Source organism: Mauremys mutica, chromosome 8 (genome assembly GCF_020497125.1).
Source record: "Mauremys mutica isolate MM-2020 ecotype Southern chromosome 8, ASM2049712v1, whole genome shotgun sequence".
In the NCBI taxonomy this organism is placed as follows: Eukaryota; Metazoa; Chordata; order Testudines; family Geoemydidae; genus Mauremys; species Mauremys mutica.
The window spans coordinates 92,254,640-92,272,878 of record NC_059079.1 but is presented as its reverse complement, the minus strand read 5'-3'; positions in this window follow the sequence as shown (position 1 = coordinate 92,272,878).

The window sequence follows — 18,239 nt, the reverse complement described above, 5'->3', positions numbered from 1 at the left end:
TCTGCTGAAGAATTAAAGAAAAGTCTCAGCTAAGCCTTTGATAAATTCTTAACAATGAAACGGAAAAAGACTTTCTTTTTTAAACCTTCCCCACCTGACACATGCTGGGGTACATTACATTGCAGAGTTCCAATTATGTTACATTTATTAAAGGCAGGTAATGGCATTTCCACCATGTTTTTACTGGTATATTAACCAGAGAAAAACTGGTAGAGTAATAGCTATAATATCTTTAGTTTTCTCCCAATATCTCTGACGTCACAATTGCTTTTTATGATCGCCATGGGTATGATTTTGCTTTCTTCTAATTAAAGTACACAATATTCAGTCCATCGTGGAGGCCTGCTACATTTCCCCAGACACCAGGTAAAAGGTACTAACACATCGGTCAAGGAATGAGAGACACTCAGATGTCAAAAATGCCAACTTTTTTTTAAATTGACAATGGTTTGTCTGACTTTAGTTAGAACATATCTGGAGAGGAAAAAGGAAGTCATTTGGTAAAATGGTACTAGAACCAAAAGGCTGAATGGTTCAGGGAATTGGTAAAAAGATGTTTATCCTTTCACCGCTAGGTCACTAGGTAGGTTGGAAATGGACCAAACTCATTAGCCTCTGTTGATTATTTGATGGCTACCATGCATAATGAGTGAGCTGGTAGAATCTGATCAGTTTGTAGTGGATAGGTGACTTTATCCCAAATGGCAGTGCTTGGAACCTCGGTTGACAGTGTCAGCAGAGAGGCCAAGGACTGCATATGTAACCCACACACCTCCTGCGTGTGGTGTTCCAGTGGCACCAAGACCACTTAGAGAGAGGTTAATGAGTCTGCTACAGCCTTAGCTAACAGCCATGTGCCTTTTAGCTCATACAGTAGAGGCTCATGCATTTAGCCGCAGAGATCCCAAGTTCAATCATAGAATCATAGAATATCAGGGTTGGAAGGGACCTCAGGAGGTCATCTAGTCCAACCCCCTGCTCAAAGCAGGACCTAATCCCCAACTAAATCATCCCTGCCAGGGCTTTGTCAACCCTGACCTTAAAAACCTCTAAGGAAGGAGATTCCACCACCTCCCTAGGTAACCTATTCCAGTGCTTCACCACCCTCCTAGTGAAAAGGTTTTTCCTAATATCCAACCTAAACCTCCCCCACTGCAACTTGAGACCATTCTTCCTTGTTCTGTCATCTGCTACCACTGAGAACAGTCTAGATCCATCCTCTTTGGAACTCCCTTTCAGGTAGTTGAAAGCAGCTACCAAATCCCCCCCTCATTCTTCTCTTCTGCAGCCTAAATAATTCCAGTTCCCTCAGCCTCTTCTCATAAATCATGTGCTACAGCCCCCTAATCGTTTTTGTTGCCCTCTGCTGGACTCTTTCCAATTTTTCCACATCCTTCCTGTAGTGTGGGGCCCAAAACTGGACACACTACTCCAGATGAGGCCTCACCAATTCCGAATAGAGGGAAATGATTATGTCCCTCGATCTGCTGGCAATGCTCCTACTTATACAGCACAAAATGCTGTTAGCCTTCTTGGCAACAAGGGCACACTGTTGACTCATATCCAGCTTCTGATCCACTGTAACCCCTAGGCCCTTTTCTGCAGAACCGCTGCCTAGTCACTTAGTCCCTAGTCTGTAGCAGTGCATGGGATTCTTCCATCCTAAGTGCAGAACTCTGCACTTGTCCTTGTTGAACCTCATCAGATTTCTTTTGGCCCAATCCCGCCTGACAACAACCGGGGTCTGTCAATATTACACATAGACAGAACCTTTCCACCAGAGGGGTGCCTACAAGTTAGGGTTGAGTCACTTGGTGGGGCAGTGTCTATGGACAGCTCCCATATGTTGTACTTATTCTGTACATAAACAGAGGACATAAGTTTCTCCAACATTTCATCAACACAAAACTCACTCAAAACATGTTCTGACAAGGCAGAAGGAACTCACATGTTAGTAATTAAAAAGAACTGATTCTGCAGCATTGTAGCTCCCTGGACCACATGGCTTCTGCCCATCTCATATTCCAAGCTATGCCAATTGCTTTTCATTCAGCCCACTCAGGTTGCTTTGATTTCATTTTGTGTCAGTGAGAAGCACCATTCATACCAGTCATCAAGAAAGAGTGTCTGCTTTTCTCAGAGTAAAACTGAACTCATCTAAATTGCTGGACAAAATCCACTTCTTGGCTCGGCTAAAACACCGACTGGCTAATTAATTATGCTGCATTAAATTAGACTGCAGATGCTAATCAGAATTTTGATCTAGAAATAAATGAGTGTTAAAACACAGGCTGGCTTGCCATTAGGGCTAGACAAAATTTAGGGCCAAATATTTAAGAGAACTCATTTCAGCTTCTAAATTTGGAACCAGAATATTATTCCCTTAATCCATAAGATGTTGTTAAATGAAGGTGGTAATGACGTCACTTTGATACCTAACTACCTCATTTTAGGGCTGAATCAGGTAGTTATACATGTACCATAAATACGGGATGAAATCCTGGAATCCTGTCTGTGCTGCACTCAATGGGAATTTTAACACTGACTTCAATGGGGCCAGGATCACCCAGTGTCTTTTCCACCTGCCGTAATTGCACCTTCAATTGATTCTAGGAACCAAATTGTGGGAATAAAATTAGAGGCTGTTTTTAAAAGGCTGCCCCATAATACATCCCATGCAGAATTACCAACCAGATTCACTGCCCACCTCTACCGCTGTCCCCTAGAAGCACCAACCCAAGGTGCTTCTTAGGGGAATGATGTCATCAGGTCAAAAACTCCAATATGTATTTATTATTATTAATAATAATAATGATAATTAATTTATTTATCATTAGTGACTAGAATCCCCCATCATGGACCAGGATTCATTTGTGTTGTTCAAATACGACTCCATTCCTGATGGTCCCTAAGATGTGCTGCTTTGTGGGCACTTGGGGTTTTTCCCAGAGGTTTATGATCTGCTTTTAATTTTGTTTTAATCTCCTTGGTTGACAATGGTACCTCATTCCAGTCACGACGCCTCATAGTCTCTGCTGCATTGTCATGCCAGAGCCATCCCTAGCTGGCTTTATTCAGAAACACAAACACAACACATCTTGAATCTTGACTGGCAAATTCAAGACCATTTTACCTTGGTATCCACTCCATTCCTGCAATTTGATTTAAAATTAAAATTACTTCCCTGCTCCCCACAAAGGAAGCTATAGCATTAGAAATGTAATTAAATAACTTGTGTGAGTTATAACATTTGGTTACAGAGGAATGAAATGCCATGGTCTAGTACTAAGAGGACAGGCCCTTTTCTCAAACATCTTCAAGCCCTGCAGGGGGAGTCTGTGAGTATAAATATCCCACACTGTATTAATGGATCGCCCCTTTCTCCCCTGTAGTTACTACCTGATTTCTCATAGGCACAGAGGAATTGATTGGTCTGATTCTGCTTTTCCTCACACAAGTGCAAACCAGGCCTAACTCCACTCCACTGAATTCAATGGAACCTTGCTGGTATAAATGAATGAGGGGAGACCCCGGTCTGAAATCAGGTCAGATTCTTTGTCACACATAGGAAGATTAATCCTCAGTACAAGAAATGGAAGGAGAGGAGCACTGACCCCTTTGTCTGTTCTAGGCGCAACAAAGACATTTCCTGTCTGCCTTCATCACAACTAAAACTTTCCTCTTGAGACAACAAAAGACAGAGCAGGAGCTCACAGGCTAGTAATGAATGTCCTTGGCACCCAGAAAAATCAATACCCAGACAACAGAGAAAAGTAACTTTTCAGATTGCTGGGGATTCTTTAAAGAGTTCACTTTTCTGCAGCCATGGGAGGGCTGTCACTCTCACTCTCTCCTTATTAAGAGTTTAGCAGTGAACTAGTTGGAGAGGGAGGAGAGGCCAACTCATCTGCTGCAAGTGCCCTGTTCGGTGGGAGGGGCTGACTTCTGTGTGGGTGACAGCAGCACAGCAGTTAAATGGGTTTCCTGTCTGTTCTTAGCTCGACAGCGGAAAAACTCCAAATTTCCTGTGGTTTTTACTATTGTCTCTTATGCACACTAGGGATACAAAGAGAGCCACTGAAACAGCTCATAGAAACATGACGCACTTGCTTCATTGAGAGCACTACCAGGGAACTGATCTAGGGCACCGCATTTCAATGAAGCCAAATGATGGATAAAAGGTACAAGTAGTCCACGCTTTAATGACCTGCTTGGTTGTGAAAGAAAACAGCCTTGGCTCATGTGGCCTGCAGACTAGTCACACTTAGCAGACATAAATTGATGTTCTCTAGCATTAACTTCCATCTGTGCAGCCCTTTCCGTACATCATATTATTTCCTGCACTTTCATGCGTTTTTTGGTGGGTTTTTTGTTTTGTTCATTATTTTGCACTGGCCTGATTTATAAAAGTGATTCATGCAAAATCATGGTGACCTCCCAGCACAATTTATTTTTATGAGACTCTGACTGGGAGGCCCACTGAACTGGCACATGTCTTAGGCCACAGGGCTGTGACAATTAAGAAAATTGGGCTGCAGCAACTGCTGACATTGCTGTACTCGCTCTAAAATAACCAGGTGCACTACAGAGCACTATTCATTTTAATCCTGTGCATACATTTTGTTCTCTGACTTCCTTAAAGAGCAGCTGATATATAATGAAAACAGTTCTATGCTCATATAATCTATTTTCTATCATCCAAATTCTGAAATATTTATTTATTTCATACTGTCTTGACTCTGAGAGTTCCACAGGAGTTATGCCTGAGTAAGAACTGGGTTACCATTGAGTGAGGACCTCAGGTTTTGGCCCAGAGGCACATGAGAAGGGGATAGATATGAAAACTTTAAAATTCCCAGGTGATGTACTGTAAATAGTGGTATAAATATGTTGATTTTCAAAAGCACCCAACTCCCACTGAAATCTACTAGGCAGCTATATGCATCTTTAGGCACCTTAATACCTTCAAAAATCTGGCCCTAAGTGACTTAGCTGAAGTTACACAGAAAGTCTGCAGCAGAGCAGTGAATTGGATTCTAGACACTCAAACTCCAGGCGAGGGCCCTAGCCAATGGACCCATTCTTCTCAGTATATGGCTGGATCAGCTCTCAGTTACACCAGCATAAATCTAGAATAACCCCACTGAAGTCAATGGAGTTATTAGGAGTTACTCCTGATTTACCTTTGGATAACTGAGATAAACTATTATGAGCTACAAGGAGTGCGGTGGCACCTTAAAGACTAACAGATTTATTTGGGCATAAGCTTTTGTAGGTAAAAAGCCCACTTCTTCAGATGCATGTTGAGGCATACAGCTATTAGATTTCCCTGGATTGGTTCTAGGGTAAAATTGGGAGAATCTGGGAAAAGCAGAATACTTCTTATAAAGAGGTTTAAGAAAAGAAGCAAAGAAAGGGTAGATACCCAACTGGAGACCTAAACACACAATGCAGTAGGAAATCTGAGCAGCCTTTTGTGAGTAAGAGAGACACAAACACTGAGATGTAGGAAGTTCAGAAAAAAATTGTACATTAGAGAATCATACAGACTACACTGCACTGCTTCTTATCCAATTATCCCAATCCAAAGTGCAAGGTTAGACACCTAGGTTATAAAGAAGATGAATCCTATACAAATCCACTACTGAGTTTCACAGAAAAATGCAGAGTGTCGATATGGAAGAACAGCTTCCAGAAATGAATGTACCTCAAAGATTTCGCTCTCCTACAGCTATTCAGCATCATCTTCAAAGAGGAATCCTGCTAGCTTCTGGCGCTGAGCCTAGTATTATGGAAGAATGCATAAAAAAGGCAATGATAGTCTCCCTTCCTCCTCCAACTCTGCAGCTTTCCTAACATTTTCTTCATGGGTCTAGAGCTAGGCAGGGCTTTGTTTGAAGTGTTATTAATGAGCAACCTCATCTAAACCATGCCCAGTCAATTACACGATGATGACTGGGATGTAATTTGAGCAGCAACATGCCAGTGCAGTTACCAGCAAAGCCAGCCAGCAATCCAGCCACAGAACCAGATGATGCTACTGCTAGAAGAAAATGTTGCGTAACTACAGAATGCAGCTGGGCTCAGGAGCTATTGAAACTAGCCCCATATGGTGAAGCAGAAAGAGAAGTTATCCTGGGTCAAGCCATTACTCAGGAAAAATCTTGGTCATTTCAAAAGGAGCTTTGCTTGAATAAGAAATGAATAAAATCTTATTAAGAATTCTGGTATTTGGCCCGTGGGTAAAATTCACCCCTGGTTTAAGTAGGCCTTTAAGTGGTGCATAGGCCTCATGCTAGCCTTTTGTACAAGAGTGAATGTCTCCCAACATGTATAACCAGGGCCACCCGGGGGGGGCAAGTGGGGCAATTTGCCCCAGGCCCTGGGCCCCACAGGGGCCCCCACGAGAGCTTTTCGGAGCCCCCTGGAGCAGGGTCTTTCACTCGCTCCAGGGGCCCTGGAAAACTCTCGCAGGGCCCGGGCCCCCAGAGATTCTTCCACTCCAGGTCTTCGGCGGCAATTCAGCAACCGGGGGGCCCCCCACCACCGAAGACCCCAGGCCCCCTGAATCCTCTGGGTGGCCCTGTGTATAACTCATCCCCTAAGTCACACCACCAAGAATGAGTGTTGCTTTAAGCAATAACAGACCACAGCACTTTTTTGGCTGGTTAGTTCAGACCACATTTTGTTAACTGATCTCAAGAAAATAAAATCCCATCCTCACCCTTCGCTCTTTTCTGTTTCCGGCATGACCAGAAATAGTAGTTACCAAAGATTTCAAAAGAAAGCCGGTTGTCATGATATTCCCAGGCAAATTTCACAGCCTCGGGAAATTCAGATATATCATATTGTCCAGGTACAAAGAACAGCATAAACTTTCGCGCCGATTTACTTTTACTTTAGATTAAGGAAAACAACAAAAAAAGAAAGAGTGAAAGCGAAGGCTCCACAAGCGAGTATTTTACTCGGTAGAAACACATTACTGCTGAAGGAATCCTGTGCCAAAAAATTTAAAATTCTGTGAACAATATTTTAAAATTCTGCAACATTCTGCAAGTTTTATTTGTCAATAAATAAATGAAGAGTCTCCAGCATGGGCAGTGGGACCACATGCTGCATGAAGGTGGGAGATTCACCTGCAACCTGTCCCCTCCCTTGGGACATGGACTCAGTGGTGAGGCTGTACCTGATCCCAGCACAGCACAAGGGCTGGGCCTGCCCCAGAAATACCCTGGGGCCCTGCCCCTCTGTGCCAGGTGCACCCAGTGCGGGGCAGTCAGGCTCAACCAGGCAGGTTCCAAGTGCAAAGGGATCCAGTTGTAGGGTGAGAGGGTTCTGTGTGCAGTCAGCTCAGTGGGGGTTTAGGTGTGGCAGGAGCTGAATGCACAGAGCCTTGTTGTGGGGGTCCAGGTGCAGGGGCAATGTGACTCTTCAGGCGTGTGGGGCTCATCAGGGTGGGGGTTTGCATGCAGAGAGCTCAGTGGGAGTGGTCTGGGTGCAGAGGTGGGGGTCTGGAAGCAGGAGGTCTGGTTGCAGGGGGGATCCAGATGCAGGGGTTGAGGTTCATTGGGGTGGGTTCAGGTACAGAGGACTGGGAGTGGGGTTGGGTGTACAAGGTGAAGTTTGGTGTAGGGGTGAAGGTCCAGATGCACAGGGGTTGGGTGGATGGAGGAGCATCTCCCCATACTGTGACCTCTCCCCCTGTGGCTAAGGAATGATAGAGGCAGGAAGCAAGGGAGGATACTGAACTTCCTGCAGCTGGGAGAGGTTTCTAGGCATGGGTCTGACACAGCCCCAGCCACTCCTTGGAGGGGAAGAGGAAGTTCCATCCTCTTTTACCTCCAGCTCATCCAGGACTAGCAACTGATCCTGGAGCAGGGTAGGGGCCACCGACTGGGGTGTCCCCAGCCTTGTGGTGATTTGCCTCTCTGCCAACTGCTTCAGGTGCCTGAAATGATGTACCTGCACTTCTACAGAGGGGTGCATGACTGCTCTTTAAACTTCCCTTTGCTCCCCTGTCAGAAAGTCATTTTTCTGCAGGGAAGCAAAGAAATCTGTGGGGGACATGAATTCTGTGCACACACAGTGGTGCAGAATTTCCCCAGGAGTAACACATTCACTGCCTCTCTAAAGAGAAAAGCAGAGACACTGCACACTTACAGGTGCAGCGGTAGATATTTTGCTACTTGCAGCACCATCTACTCACAGAAAAGTGATGCCAGATCCTGATGCAGGATAATGTTAATGCCAGAAATCCCATGCTTCAGTATGTCCATGAATTGTAGTTTCTTGGGGACTGGATTAAATATTAAATATACATGCTATACAATATGGGTAGAGGACTGTTTCTTTCTCTACCTTCACGTCTTCTTGACTAGCACCACCTCCCACCCCTGCTCCATGATTAAATTGTCAGAGCATAGCCAAATGAGCTTGTCTCTGGCTTTGTGACAGACAACATCATGGCATATCATCCAGAGAGATTTAATGTAGTGGAAATTGAAAAAATGTGTATGGACAGGCTTGTTGAAAATGGCTAGGGTTTTTTTTCCACCTGAATTGCCTGCCATTCAGTGTGTACTCAAATTGCAAAGTCAGCATGTTGCTATTGTGATATGCAGAAAAGCCCTACTGAATGAACGAAGAGATCCCAGGCATCTTCCCTCAAAACAGATTTTTATCAGATTAAATATCTGCCTTGTTTCAACTTGTGCATGGAGCAAAGAAGAAAAGGAAGACCCTAAGGCAAGTTTAAATAATGGTGTTCCTGTAACAAAGGTGAAATTCCCCAAAATGAACTCTTGTGGTTGAAATGCTATAGATTTTAAAATGTGGGTATAACACCTGCCTGTGTATTAGATGGGAGCATGACAAATTTAGCCAGTTGTAACATACAACTGATAAACTAGGCCATATTTTCAAGACACTTATTTGCACTACCTCTGAGGAATAGTGGTCACAGTGTGCAGCGATTGCAGTATGGAGGAGGGACTGTAATAGTGGAGGCAAATGGAAGGTTCAGTAGGTCTGATGAAAGATGATCTCCTGTTCACCCTCACTTTAATATTATGTTATAACTCCATACCCAAGAAGCCAGCATTAAAATGACTCTGTGAGCCAGAAAACCTCCTCTGGACCTGTCTGTAGGCTCCCAACATTCTTCTGTAGGACATTTTCCTTTTTTGCTTCCATGTGTTTTGTTTTCCTCCAGATTTTCTTACTGGGTGTGGTAGCTCAGCTACGGATTTATGCATATTACTGGGCCTCCACCTAACGCGTTTTTCAGCATCACAGAAGAGAAGCAAAGTCAGCATTAGGAATGACTGTTGAGTGTTTCAAATGTCTTATGGTTTTGCTCACCCTAATAAAAATCCAGCAATACTGGAACCAAACCAGAGACCTCAAGTATTGTCTGTTTTAGTGTTTCTGGCCCATTCAGACTGCACCCAATAGCAGTTACAACAGGAGTTTGCTGTCACACCAATAACCTCTCTCTGATCTTGAGGGAAAAGTCAATAGATGTCAGACCAATAACAAAACTTATGAGTAGATGAAACTCATTATTGTTATTTATACTGGTTAGTGATTTAAGCCCAGAATTTTGAGGTTGTGGTAGTAAGGTCATTTACTAGCCCAAAGCAGCTAGAATTGTGTTGAGCTAGTGCATTTTAATTAAAGATGACCCTAGAAGTTTTGATGGGCTGGGGGTTTGTTTGTTTAGGTTTTTGGGGGTAGCTCATGTCTGGAATGGAATTTTGCAAATGCCCCCCCATCTTAATAATCAGCTGAATAAAACTCTGGGTGTGAACAAACACCCTCTAACTTCATTCTAATTGGAATCAGGATTCTCATCTGAATTTTGCAGCTTGAGCCATCCTTATTTTTCACATGTTGTTATAATCATTTCAAAATGTACAAGCTTGTCTCTTCTGCCCTAACAGGATTTCAGGCTGAGTAATAACACAATTTCAAACAAGGTTGTTAATGTTCAGAGTAGGGGTGGGAATAATAATTTAGAGGTTTAAAAAATCCCAAACATCAAGTTGAAATTCCCAACCATTTCTTTTTGTTTTATTTCCAGAGGAAAGTATGTCCCTGGTTTTGTATTGATTTCCGCAATGCATCACATCACTTGTAAAGCACTCACTTCCTTTCACATGTGATGAGAATTCCTCACTGGATGCCTTCCACCACAGCACAGGTCCATTTTGGGATGAATACATTATATGAGCAAGGGAAGACTATTTTGTGAAACATTTAATTTATTAATTAATCCATTATTAACCAATGTAACAAGAAACATAGTGAGAGAGAAAAACAACTATAGAAATAGCCAGACACCAGAAACATACAATAAACACAGACCTGTTTTAGTATTCTACTGGAAAGGCAAAAAAAGGAGAAAGGAAGCAAATAAACGAGTCCCTTCTAGGACTCCCCCTCCCCCTTTCCTTTTACAAATTCTTGTCCCTCCTAGTGCAAAAAATGAATCAATGAATGTTTTCCAGTGAAATTCTGGGAATCAGAAATTCTGAGTTCTGCACAGCTCCAAATAGCTTCCCTTATCCATAATTTTTCCCTCTTCAAAAATAGCACTTTTGCAGAAAATTACAGACGTACTGAGGGCCAGACTAGAAGAAATAACTTCAGCATCATAATTAGTGTTGGGCAAATCTGAAAGCTTTCCGATATTTATTTTGCTTAACCAGAAGAGTTCCTAAAAGTTCACCTTTGGAATGATGTTAGATGTTCATGAAAACTCCCTTTGGAAAAAAAAATTACATAAGGAAGCAGTTTCTCATTAGCAACTGATTCATTTTGTTACATGTGATTAAATGGGCTAAACTTTAGCTACCTCCTTTTTATAAAAAAAACCATATAATACAACTGCTGTACTTCTAAGTTCCATTGTCTGCTGATACCACACATTTGCCTACCCTGCTCATAGAAAAATAAAGGAAGTTTGGCGCTGGAAGCCACAACTCATACTGTTAACAATATTGCAGGGGTGGCCAACCTGTGGCTCTGGAGGGAGGTTAATATGCGGCACCTTGCCTAGGCACTGATTCCGGGGCTGGAGCTATAGATGCTAACTTTCCAGTGTGCTGGGGGGTGCTCACTGCTCAACATCCTGCTCTTCCCCAAGCCCTGCCCCCACTCCACCCCTTCCCCTAAGGCCCCTGCCCCTTCCCCTGAGCCTTGCATGCCCTCGCTCCTCCCCCCCACCCTCCCATAGCCTCCTGCACATGTGAAACAGCTGATTGCGGTGGGTGGGGGGAGTAGGCGCTGATTTGTGGGGGCTGCCAGCAGGCAGGAGGCAGTGGGGGCTGAGGAGCAGATGGGGGGCTGCTGATGTATTACTGTGGCTCTTTGGCAATGTACATTGGTAAATTCGGGCTCCTTCTCAAGCTCAGGTTGGCCACCCCTGCACTACTGGGTTTGAGTAATGCGACCTTTAGATTTTCCTGTATTAAGAGGAACAGGGAGGCTAGTGAGAAATCACTCCTCTTTAAATATCTTTATAAACAGAGAAAAAGAATGCAAGCCCTGGGAAGATATGTAACTAGGCTTTGTCCAATATCCTATTTAAAGGCTAGTTGTTCATGGGAGTTAGACAATTTTACAATGACGGTTACTATATACGTAGAGAGACTGCTCTCCCAGGACTTAAAACTGATTATTTTCTTTCTTGAAAATTATGTTCCCATAACCTTAACTGTGGCCTTTAAGAGACAAAAGGGGAAATATATAATTATTCCACTTGCTTCTGTGAGGTTTTATTATGTCTCCATTAAAGACACCCTACAGATCCTTTCAATGGTACTAAGATGCTTAACCTTTCAACATGGTACAGAGAAGGAGAAAGGAATGAAAACGAGGTTAAAAAGAAAATATTGCAAGACTACCTGCTTATAATAATTGTTTTCTTCATAGCAAAATAATTGAATTAAAAACTTGTATCCAATCTGAGCTACTGGCAAATTGACACATAAATGATCAAGAAATAACATGTAGCTGGAGTTCCCCTCCTGTGTGACTTCTTAGTGTCTTGTTGATGAAGTCTGAAAATAATATTTTTAAACTCTAATAAGACAACAATGTATCCCCGAGTCAGACCAAACATTTAGATGAAAACTCCAGTTCAATTGTCAACTTTGTCCCACCAGTCTTTGGCACTGTATAAATCTATCAATATAGCAGCTGTTCTAGCTATTAATTCTTCTTAACTGAGCTTTTCAAAGGATGCCCTTCAATAGCTGAAAAGACAGGCTGATTCTCAGCTGCAGGAAACAAAGAAAATCAAGCTAGAAAAGTGCTTCTTCTATACCTACATTCAGCTTCAAATCTTCTGCCTTCTGAGCCTTTTAGAGTTTCATGCAGGAGGTTCTGAGTCAAAGGTTTTCAGCAAATAAGGTAGGAAGCAGCTTTCTTGGCATGTTTTGAATTATTAGCACAGAACTTTCTGACTGTGATGCACTTTCCAATTACTGTACTTGCATGGGTTAAAATGGGCATGTTTGCCCTGCATGATAGTTTCACATTATCATCAGAAAAGAAGTGTATCTGAAAACTTTTATCTAAGCTGTACACTCATCGCCTGTACCCTCCCACCTTGTCAGTATCTGATACATAGTGAATGCAATTTTAAACGTACCATGTCGCAGTTCACCTCTGTATTACATCACTGAATGACACATTAGAAAAAGAGTCAGTCACAGAGAGAAAAGAGAGGCACCGGGGGAAAATTTGAGAGAAGAAGTGACTCAGTGGCTTGGAAGACAAAGGAGGGGGAGGGGTAACAGAACAAATGAAAGATCAGCTGTGGAGAAACATTGTTGGTGTAAAGAGGAGTCTAAACTACAAAAGAGGTAGGTGGCTATGAGATCAGAGAGGTATGTAGAGTAAAACAAGTCCATGTGGAGTTTTGAAAACCAGTAGGGGAATTGTGAAATGACTTTACACAGTAAAATTAGAGATTGTGGAGTGGAGAATCAAACACTATCACTACAGAATATTAAGAAGCCATTGCATAATGTTCAAACCCAATCCTCTACTGAGCCCACCGTCTATGTCTGAGTTGTTTACAAATATCTAATTGCTCCAGAGCTACTTTATAGCATCTATTGAATTTGAAATATGTAATTGCCTCAGATCCTGGGGATTTTTACAGGCATCTTGGAAACCTGGGTGGAATTTTTTTGTTTTAGTTCATAGCCAAAAGAAGAACAAAACCACAGGAAAGCATGCCTGTTTTATTGCAGCTGACAGGAAGGACAGACTGTAATGTTTGTATTCATCATTTGGTTTTACTAGCTTTAGTGGAGAGGAAGGTCCCTTTCCCGCTCTGGTTGGCTTCAATCATTAGTAGAGTACCTGGCTGTGAACAACATGCACAGAAGACAGGGAAGTTGCCTACAAATGATCTTCATATCAATTTAGTTTAAAGCACCTCGCTTTGTGTTTGCCTGCCTTTGTGTAACAAGCATCTGCTGAAGCTCAATGAGCATTCTGATGTTTAGGGTTATCAATGGCCTTCAGGGGCATGATCAGTACACTTCTAACACAGAGAAAATAAAGCTCTAATTCCTCTCCTTATTGGGGTATAAGTACATTTCACACAGAAGTTTTCTCTCCACTATATACTGAGAGCTAAACAGGATAGAAAAGATTCTTCTTGAGTTGAGTCCTCCCTCTACCCTCCCAGATTAGCAACAGCTTTCTTCTTCCTCCTTTTACACATGGCAGCTGAGTACTGTAGGCTGATGAGCTCCAGCAGCATCTGCTCCATAACCATTTAGCCTTTCCCTGTCTAATTCCAGACCTGAATGTTTGGGCCTTGTCACTTCCTGGCGGGGATCATGTCACAGTTGAGAGACGAGAATCACCGCACTCCAATGGATCACATAGCCCATCACAGGGGAATTAGCCAAATCCATTCCAATTCTAAGTGGATTTTGGATGCTAAATGAACTGATAACAGGATCCTTGAAATCCCAGACCAGTTAGGACCATTTAATATGTTTGCACCACATCTGCATTCCTTTAAATGTTTAGTTGTCAGGTCTCAACTGGACACAGACTCGTTGCAGTTCTCCCCGAATAACAGAACTCCCAAATCCATATCAATATTTTCCTGATTTTGAGAAAGGGCTATTGAAATGCTGTTTCAAGGCAGTGTAATATTACCACATGATGGTGTGGCCCTACAGATGCTACAGCATCCTGGTACATCAGTTTTGTTAACTCTAGGTAACATTGAATGGCATGGAAGTGAATAGTATTCTCAGCTTCTATCCACCTCACTGCATACATTGTTTTGTAATGAAAATCCTCATCTTTAACAGCTTTTTTGAAATCTCTAGAAAGGATTCTTTGAATTTTTCTTCAGCCTCAGCTTTTATAAACAATGATAAAAATAATAAATAAACGTATCATTTTGTGCCTTTCAGCATCTTTCATGAACTATTAGGTTGGCTTCTTTCAGATCTTCTGAGTAATTGAAGGAAGTGAATGATATGCAAACCAATGAATGCCTGGCCCCTCGTGGATTAAAATTTATCATTAGTTATAGCAGCAGACATCTGTCCAATTAGTGCCACTAAATGGGACAAACTACAAAGGTTTCTCCTTCAAATGAAGTAGATTTTTATTACAGCTCAACAGTTTACAAAAAAATGACTAAAATTTAAATTAACTCTTTTGCTAATTTCCAATAACACAATCTCTAAATCACCTGCATTACAAGAACTTTCTACTGCAAAACTCTATCTGGGGTCACCTGCAGTGGTGACAACCAGACATTTGCAACCTGACCGGAAGATACAATTGAGGCTTTACTGCCTCTGTGATAATTATTTTAGATGGCTGAGGTACCATGCTCCAGAACAAGATGAGGCTTGCAGTAATTGCTACGCAGCAAAAGAGTTTCAAGCTTGCTTTGCTACAGTTGCTATAGGGAAGATTCTTGTCATCACTTTTTCAGACACATAAAACCACGGGCAAAATAAACCCTACATTAGAGCTCAAGTCTGTTTCCATGGAAGTCAAAGGCAAACTTCAGTGGGAGTAGGATTGGATTTGTAGGGCCTGATTTTCAGAGTCAGAAGTCCACTTTCTACGGCTTGCCCCCCACACAAAGCACTCTTAAACGAAGCAGATATAGCTCCTGTGCATTCTCCTGCAGTGGGGGAAATGGTTTGGTGGCTTGGGCCACCCTAACAGCTTCCTCTCCTTCTTGTCTTCATTGGCTTGCGTAGGAAAAAGGAGATATATTGCAGTGTCCCTTGCTACAGGGCTACCATGGGCAGCATGGTGTAACATATAGACGTGAGGCTGCTTTAAATTATGCCATTAATTGGATCAGTCCCTGGATGAACCCAGGTTTGGGGGTACTCAGAAGGGACTTAAAGGCATTTGCATTTGCATTTGGTGGTATTTAAAACTAAAGGATTTTATTTAAACTGACAATCCCAGACTTGCTAGTGGAGATTGACCATACTGCAGAACAACATCATTTGTTTAGACATTCTAAACCAGTTTCCCACACAGCTTAATATAAGCTTAACAATTGCAATGATAACTTAACTTCAGCGGTGGGTGGTTGTATCTGAAAGTGAGTAGTAAAACTGACATGTAAAGGTGGAGATCCGAGCTAGTTTACCACAGTGGGTAAAGAATGAGTTAATCCCTCTTATATTCCACATACATTTGTGTTTTTCTTGTAAGAACTCTTGAAAGATGTAAATGTTTTAGGGGTGAAAGAATTGGCTACTGGAGTTGAGAAAGTCTTCACAATTCAGGCAAAATTTGTAAAAATAAAGGCCCAATTCTACAATATGGAGGCACGAAAGTATAGCTGCTCTTTGTACATGTAGTAATGCTATCACGGATGCATTCTTCATAGATGGATCTAGGCTCATACCTTTTAGAAATGTGATCAGGTATGTTTAAGTAACTCCCTCTAAGTTAGTAAGCGATGACTATTATGTTTATTTCATCGTTGATCACTATAATGGCTGAAAGGATTTCAATAACAGTTATTTAAGAGATTTTAAGCAAGTAACAAGTATTACTAAAACAAACTGATGTGGGGGAAGTGGTCATTGGGAGGAGCAGTGGTGAAGAATGTATGTGACAAATAATCCAGTGAGTAACAGTTTAAAGATTACCAAAATCAATGGCTCATGGATTTTCTTGGGAAAGGTTTGTATCTGAGTCAGCAATTTGTCCATAGACTTCTTCCTTGGATTGAGGTACATGGCGCAGAAACTACAAACTGCTGAATTTACAGGATTCTGGCCAGCCACTGATAAATCCTAGATTTAGAGGTAAATGTGAAATTAGTTGAACTATTGTGGATTATCTCCATTTCCTCAATTCTAGAAGGATAAGGAGGACTTTGGTAGCAGTCTTCTCACCAGCAGCCTTCAGTGTAAAAGCAGATGTCCTTTTGAAAATGCAGATTGTAAATCAGGCAAGGGAAAGCCACAAAATGCTTTCCTGTTGGCCTCGTGGGGAGGGATCCTACTGCAGACCTACATTCACTTAGAATACATTGCTAGGAAAGGCTTTTAAAAATGCAAATATTCATTTTTGTTTTCCTCCAAAGCTAACTGTACGGCATCCTACTAGGGGAAATTATCCAGCAGCCATCTCTGCCTGCCCTAACAGACTGTGAAAGATTTAGTCCAGACTTCTGTTCTGATCATGTCATGTCAGTTTTCTCCTGCCATGAGGGGGCATAGACCAGGAAAGACAGATGCTTCAATCTTCCAACCAATTGTCACTTCATATAACCGTCACTTCAGAGAATTGTGACTCTCTTCACTACAGCAAATGCTTAAAAAGCATTGATATTATGGATACCCTGGTCATTGCTTGATAAATAAACAGTCATTATTCTCCCCATAGGATTCCTTAATTCTTTGACTGTGAATGAGGTTAGAAGACAAGGAAAAATGAATACGGTGTGCTAAAAATCTTACTCAGCTGATCTGTACATTTTCCCCAGTTCAAATAGAAAGCAGTGAAACCTGACGAATGCACTTACTGGAAGGTGCAGCAAAACTAGGAGGACAAATGTGAATCATAGCCAAGATATAATAGGCGTAATACGTGCTTTTGTGTTTGTCTATATACAGAGCATTGCACCAAGAGATAGTTCTTCATAGCGTATTTGTCTAGTTTAACACAACATGAATTTCTGTGTCTGCGAGTTGAGACGGAAATAATGCAGACATTCTACACGCACACATGGACGGACGGAAAGCAGTTTCCATGGCAACAGAAATACCATAAAAGCTATCTAAAGAAATCCTTAGGGCTGTGCAACAAATAGAAACATAACATGCTGAGTCCTAAATATAGCTGCATTTTGGTACTGCTCATCGAGTCTTTACTTAGCTTCAACACGTCTCTGGAACAAATGCAGCCAAGGATGTGTTCAATATTTTACTGTGAGTGTTTTGCTTTTAAATAGTGCAAGAAAAAGGATGGTGATGGGATTTTTCTTATAAACGTTATTACCCAACACTTGACTGGAGAGTTTTAGTACCTTACCCGTCTTTAGATTGAAGGTGCCCTTGGTTACACATAGAAAGTGTCTTAATTCCTAGGAGTATGAGCTGATATAAAGTATCAAAATACTACCCACACCTAAGTCCTGCCCATCAGGATCCACTGTAGCTGAGCATCAGTTTTGAAAGAAGTGATGCTAGAAGATGTGTTGCCAGGTCAGTAGAACTATATGGAATGTAGGAGCTTTGGATCAGAGGGTTCATGCCTGAGGAGGGTACAGCTGACACTGCTACTTTCATTTGGTTTTTCAGTGAAAATGCTTGTTGCGCATGATTTTGATGTAAATCCATTATTCAGACCACACGTGCCTTAAAATGAATCCAGCGTCACTGGAAATTAGGTCCAAGAGTGCTCTAAATTGGTTCCATGGTCACTAAAGGGGTTCCTGAACTTCAGCAAAACTGCTCACAGAATTGTCCAAATTTCAGGTTTCTAACAAAACTGAAACCAGGTGTGTCTCATGTGAACATTGCCCACTACATGCCATATACAATGCAAATATTATAGTTTGGCTGGACCTGTCTGTTTCCATCATTCATAGCAAAAATTAGATTTGGTACTATGGGTAGGGCACTGGATTGGGAGTCAGAAGATAGGGGTTCTGTTTCTAGTCCTGCCACTTAGCTGCTTTGACAAGTAACTTCTTCCCTCTATCACTCAGT